Source organism: Perca fluviatilis, chromosome 23, assembly GCF_010015445.1.
Source record: "Perca fluviatilis chromosome 23, GENO_Pfluv_1.0, whole genome shotgun sequence".
Taxonomy (NCBI): domain Eukaryota; kingdom Metazoa; phylum Chordata; class Actinopteri; order Perciformes; family Percidae; genus Perca; species Perca fluviatilis.
In genome coordinates, this window is record NC_053134.1 from 1,616,620 (window position 1) to 1,624,119 (window position 7,500).

Genomic DNA, 7,500 nt, shown 5'->3' on the forward strand with positions numbered 1-7,500 from the left:
ACACACACAGACACACACACACAGACACACACACACACACACACACACACACACACACATCACATCACACAGACACACACACACACACACACACACACACAACACACACACACACACACACACACACACAGACACACACAGACAATACCACACAATACAGACACACACACAGACACAAACACAAGACACAATATCATCACCACCACACACACAGACACACACACTGCCCTTTAGTTCAGTGGTTCCCAACCTGGGGTCCAGGCACCCTTCAGGGGGGCGGCAAAGATCACAGGGGGGGGCGCAAGTCTTTATCTGGTTTGAGGTTTAGGTAAAAAAAAAAATATTTGCACATGTTAAACAAATTATGATAATACACTAGAATATATAATGTATACAAAAGTTTGTATAAAAGTTATATATTTTTGTTCTCGCTTAAAATTGTAGGCAGACTACTTAGTAGGCCAAACCTGCAGGACCTCTTAACCTGGGACCCTTGCTGTCATCGGGTCAGCTGCTAGCTGCTAGCTGTTAGCTGCTGGCTGCTAGCTGTTAGCTGCTAGCTGCTAGCTGCTAGCTGTTAGCTGCTGGCTGCTAGCTGTTAGCTGCTAGCTGTTAGCTGCTAGCTGCTAGCTGCTATCATCCCGCCAAGGCATCACTATTTTATGAATGAAACATGGCAGAGAAACGTAACAGTGCTGATAACTGCTCTGTATCAAAAAAGAAAGTAGAGCTCTATCTCCAGAGTTACCGCAACGCAATGAGCAGGGGGGGCGCCAAGGAAAACAGGTTGGGAACCAGTGCTTTAGTCCATAATGGAGGATCAGACTGATGCCGAGCCACAGGAGAAGGAATCCTCGTCGCCAAAAAAGCTAAAATTGGAAGACCTGTTGTCATATCTTCTTGGTCCATAAGGGCTACCGTAGCTGCAACACGCGTCTGTAAAAGCGAGGCGCTTAGAGAGCATTGTTAGCTTAAATGCTAAATACAATTTCACCGCTAGACGGGAGACATTCCTACACAGTGGACCTTTTTAATTGTTTGGTAATTATTTCACGTTTAGTTTTTACGTTTCTACAGGAGAACTCTACGAGTGACATCATCAGTCACCTGACCCCCGGCGCGCAGTACCGAGTGGTCGTCTATCACACCAACGGGCCGCTGACCAGTCCTCCATCTGAGCCTGTCATCGTGGACATCGGTGAGCAACACACACACACACACACACACACACACACACACACACACACACACACACACACACACACACACACACACACACACAACCACAACAACAACAACAACACACACAGAGACACACAAACACACACACACACACACACACACACACACACACACACACACACACACACACACACACACACACACACACACACACACACACACACACAAAAAACAACACACAGAGCACAAAACACACACACACACACACACAGGACACACACACACACACAAACCACACAACACACACACACACACACACACACACACACACACAACACACACATCACACTACACACACACACAACACAACACAATACCACACAGAAACACCACTCACACATCATCACAAACACACAAATACAATAAAACATCATCACAATCACAAAAACCAAAAAAAAATCATCATCACACATCATCACAATATAACACACAAAACACCAAATATATATCATACACTCACTATCAATACACACATCACATCAATAACACATCATCAAATCATCATCATCAAAACACAAAAACACAAAACACACATATCCACACATCATCCATCATACTAAATCTCACACACCAACAAAACATAAACACACATCACATACACACATCATCATCATCATATCAACTCCATCACTCATCAACATCATCATATCATCATCATCTACAACCACTCTAACCATCACAATCACCTATCTTAAACCATCATCTATCTCACAACATCTACCTCAACACCCCAACTCAACATCACACCACCATCCATCATCATCATACCATCATCATCAACAACACAATCATCATCACCATAACATCATCAATCATCATCATCATCAAACATCATCAACACCCTCAATAACCATCTCATCATCATCAATCATCAATCATCAACCATCATCCATCATCATCATCCATCATCACATCATCATCTCATCATCATCATCAATATCATCATCATCTCATATCTCATATACAAATAAATCATATCAACCACCATCATATCATCATCATCTCATTAAATATCATCATCAAACATCATCATATCAATAATATCATCATCATCATCATCAAACCACATCATCATCTATTCACATATTTATCATCAACCAAATCATTACATCAATCTATCATATATCTCACTCAACCTATCCCCATACACACTTTTACCCAGTGGTTCCTCCGTGCGTGCGTGTGTCCGTGTGTGTGCGTGCGTCCATCGTGTGTGCGTCCGTGCGTGCGTCATGCGTGCGTGCGTGCGCTACATCCGTGTGTGCGTGCGTGCGTGCGTGTGTACTCCGTGCGTGCGTGCGTGCGCGTGCGTCCCGGTGCGTGCGTGCGTCCGTGTGTTGTGTGTCTCGTGTCCGTGTGTGCGTCCGTGCGTGCGTGCGTGCGTGCGTGCGTGCGTGCGTGCGATCCGTGCGTGCGTACATCCGTGCGTGCGTCCGTGCGTGCGTGCGTGCGTGCGTGCGTGCGTGTATCCGTGCGTGCGTGCGTACGTGTGTGCGTATGTGCGTGTGCGTGCGTGCGATATCCGTGCTTGTGCGTGCGTTATATCCGCGTGCGTGCGTCACTTTTTTCTATGTTTGTGCGTGCGGGGGCGAGGTGGCATATCCGTGTGCGTGCGTTTGCGCATCCGGGTGTAGTGCGTGCGTATATCCAGGTGCGTGTGCGTGTGTGTATATCTGTGCGTGGTGTGTGTGTGCGTATCCGTGTGCGCATATCTGTGCGATCTGTGTGTGCGTGCGTGCGTGTGTGCGTGCGTATTAGGGTTCAGGTCTGCGTTACATCTGTGTGTGTAATGTGTGTGTTGTGCGCGTGCGCGTTGTACCGATCAGTGTGTGTGTGTGTGTGTGTGTTGTCCAGATTCAGGCCCCCAGGTGGTGTCAGGCGCTTACTGGTCCACCCTCTTGAGTCCGACGCGGTGATCTCTGAGCTGGCGCTTAACGACCACTGGCATGCCTGGGAAGCACTGCTCTGCAGATCGCTCTTCAACCCCCCCACGCCGGCTCCTGAAAGGGGGACCTCAATCTACTACGGAGATCGCCGGCCACGGCCCGGCCATCGCGCGTGGGTACCACACAGACACGCACACATCACACACACACACACACACACACACACACACACACACACACACACACACACACACACTGCTGTAAACAACTGGTGTTAAACTGGTCGTTTCTGTAGGTTTGTGCACATTGGGAGAGGAACTGGTTTCAGATGTTTTTGGCCCTGCAGGACGATGATTCATCAGATTTCAGTTCTGACAGACAGACACACACACACAGACACACACACACACAGACACACACACACACAGACACACACACACACAGACACACACACACACACACACACACACACACACACACACACACACACACACACACACACACACACACACACACAGACACACACACAGACACACGCACACACAGACACAAACACACACACACAGATATACACACACACACACACAGACACACACACACAGACACACACACACACACACAGACAAACACACACAGACACACACACAGACACACGCACACACACACACACACACACACACCCACACACAGACAGACACACACGCACACACACACACACACAGACACACACACAGACACAGACACACACACACTCACACACACACGCTCACTCACTCACACACACACACCAACGCATGCATACATACACACACACTCACTCACACACATGCACACACACACACACACATAGACAGACACACACACACACACACTCAGATGTTTCGGGCCCTGCAGGATGATGAGTCATCACCGGTGTGTCTTGATGTTTCAGAGGGTGACCGACCTGCTGCCGGCCTGGTATTATAACTTCCGTGTTTCCATGGTGACGTGGGGCGACCCCCCCCTCAGCTGCTGCGACAGCTCCACCGTCAGCTTCGTCACAGGTAACGAGACGGGAAACGGGGGCTAGAGGGAGGTGTCTAACTGTTCAGATGCACCAATCAGGGCTAGGGGGAGGTGTTTAACTGTTCAGATGCACCAATCAGGGCTAGGGGGAGGTGTTTAACTGTTCAGATGCACCAATCAGGGCCATGGGGAGGTGTTTAACTGTTCAGATGCACCAATCAGGGCCATGGGGAGGTGTTTAACTGTTCAGATGCACCAATCAGGGCCAGGGGAGGGTGTCTAACTGTTCAGATGCACCAATCAGGGCTAGGGGGAGGTGTCTAACTGTTCAGATGCACCAATCAGGGCTAGGGGGAGGTGTCTAACTGTTTAGATGCACTAATCAGGGCTAGGGGAGGTGTCTAACTGTTCAGATGCACCAATCAGGGCTAGAGGGAGGTGTCTAACTGTTCAGATGCACCAATCAGGGCTAGGGGGAGGTGTTTAACTGTTCAGATGCACCAATCAGGGCTAGGGGAGGTGTCTAACTGTTCAGATGCACCAATCAGGGCCATGGGGGAGGTGTCTAACTGTTCAGATGCACCAATTAGGGCCAGGGGAGGTGTCTAACTGTTCAGATGCACCAATCAGGGCCAGGGGAGGTGTCGAACTGTTAAGGTGCACCAATCAGGGCTAGGGGGAGGTGTCTAACTGTTCAGATGCACCAATCAGGGCCAGGGGGAGGTGTCTAACTGTTCAGATGCACCAATCAGGGCTAGGGGGAGGTGTCTAACTGTTTAGATGCACTAATCAGGGATAGGGGAGGTGTTTAACTGTTCAGATGCACCAATCAGGGCTAGGGGAGGTGTCTAACTGTTCAGATGCACCAATCAGGGCTAGGGGGAGGTGTCTAACTGTTTAGATGCACTAATCAGGGCTAGGGAGGTGTTTAACTGTTCAGATGCACCAATCAGGGCTAGGGGGAGGTGTCTAACTGTTCAGATGCACCAATCAGGGCTAGGGGGAGGTCTCTAACTGTTTAGATGCACTAATCAGGGCTAGGGGAGGTGTCTAACTGTTCAGATGCACCAATCAGGGCTAGGGGGAGGTGTCTAACTGTTCAGATGCACCAATCAGGGCTAGGGGAGGTGTCTAACTGTTCAGATGCACCAATCAGGGCTAGGGGGAGGTGTCTAACTGTTCAGATGCACCAATCAGGGCCATGGGGAGGTGTCTAACTGTTCAGATGCACCAATTAGGGCCAGGGAGGTGTCTAACTGTTCAGATGCACCAATCAGGGCCAGGGAGGTCGAACTGTTCAGGTGCACCCAGGTGTCTAACGGTTTCCATCGGGCGATGGGTGTCTAACTGTTTAGATGCACCAAGTCAGGGCTGGAGGTGTCTAACTGTTCAGATCGCACCAATTAAGGCCTGTGGAGATGTTCAAATTGTTCTGTATGCACCAACCGGGCCAGGGGAGGTGTCTAACTGTTCAGATGCACCAATCAGGGTCAGGGAAGGTCTCCAACTGTTAAGGTCACCAATCAGGGCCAGGGGGTGTCTAGTGTTCAAGAATTGTTTTATCAAAGTTCTTGATCCTTCCAATCCTAACTACTAAGTTCCTTTAATACACCACACGCTGTGTATACATAATCCTCCTTCAACTTAAAGTATGTCTAAAAGTTACTTCAAGGTATTGTTAAGTCACAAAAAGAACGATGTTTTGAATTTAAAAGTATTTATTTCAAAAAAAATATATAAAAGTACACAAACATAAAAGACAGGTACTGATCAAGCAAGGGGAAAAGACAGAAAGTGTCCAATGTTTGGAATCAGTTCAAACGTAATTAAAACTAAAACTCTGTCCAGTGTGTGTACTGCAAAATCAAACTAGCTTACCACGATAATAGCACGACGTCAATGCTTTAGCATCTCAACAGAAAACATGGAGTCTAACTTAATCATCCATTCCACGAAGAGGACGACAAAAGTAAATCACAGAGTCGTATGGACGATGAAACTACACCAAACACAACAACTACCAAAAACAAAGACAAGAAAATAGGTAGTGGTGACCACGATGTGATCTAAAGAGCTGACACATTGACTATCCCTTCGGAAAAACAGCTGATTGTTGCGCATCTCTCTCTCTCTCCCTCTCTGTCTCTCTCTCTCTCTCTCTCTCTCTCTCTGGAGAAACAGCTGATCAACGATCTAATAGCATAAGTGTAACAGAGCTGTGTAGCATTGTAATCAAATATATAAATGAAAATAGGTTTAGTATAACTAATATTTACATATAGGCCTACTGTATATACAGATCAGTCTCAGGTTGAAACTGAAAGTTAAGTTGCACAACTTAATGTGATGTTTATGTAGGTTTATTTTATGCCTAATTAGTTTGAGGTTGATATACTTTGAAAAAATGTTTTCTTTAAAAAAACAATGTAATATGGCACTTACTATGTTTAGTTTTTTGAGATGTGATATTTTAAGCAATGTAGGCAATACAAATTTGAACCAAACGATTGTTAATTATTGCTCTTCAATGAAACTAAAGTATTTCTTATCCGATTACTCGATTAATTGATGGAATAATCGGTAGAATACTCGATTACTAAAATAATCGATAGCTGCATCCCTACTTTAAGGCAAAACGTAATCAATATTGGAAATAACACTTGACTTGTGTATATGTGTATAGAGCAGAGTAAATGTGTAACCATGACGTTGTGTCTGTGTAACCATGACATCGTGTCTGTGTAACCATGACATTGTGTCTGTGTCTAGAGCACAGTAAATGTGTAACCATGACATCATGTGTATAGAGCACAGTAAATGTGTAACCATGACATCATGTTTATAGAGCACAGTAAATGTGTAACCATGACATCATGTGTATAGAGCACAGTAAATGTGTAACCATGACATCATGTGTATAGAGCACAGTAAATGTGTAACCATGACATCATGTGTATAGAGCACAGTAAATGTGTAACCATGACATCATGTGTATAGAGCACATTAAATGTGTAATCATGACATCATGTGTATAGAGCACAGTAAATGTGTAACCATGACATCATGTTTATAGAGCACAGTAAATGTGTAACCATGACATCATGTTTATAGAGCACAGTAAATGTGTAACCATGACATCATGTGTATAGAGCACAGTAAATGTGTAACCATGACATCATGTATATAGAGCACAGTAAATGTGTAACCATGACATCATGTGTATAGAGCACAGTAAATGTGTAACCATGACATCATGTATCTAGAGCACAGTAAATGTGTAACCATGACATCATGTGTATAGAGCACAGTAAATGTGTAACCATGACATCATGTATCTAGAGCACAGTAAATGTGTAACCATGACATC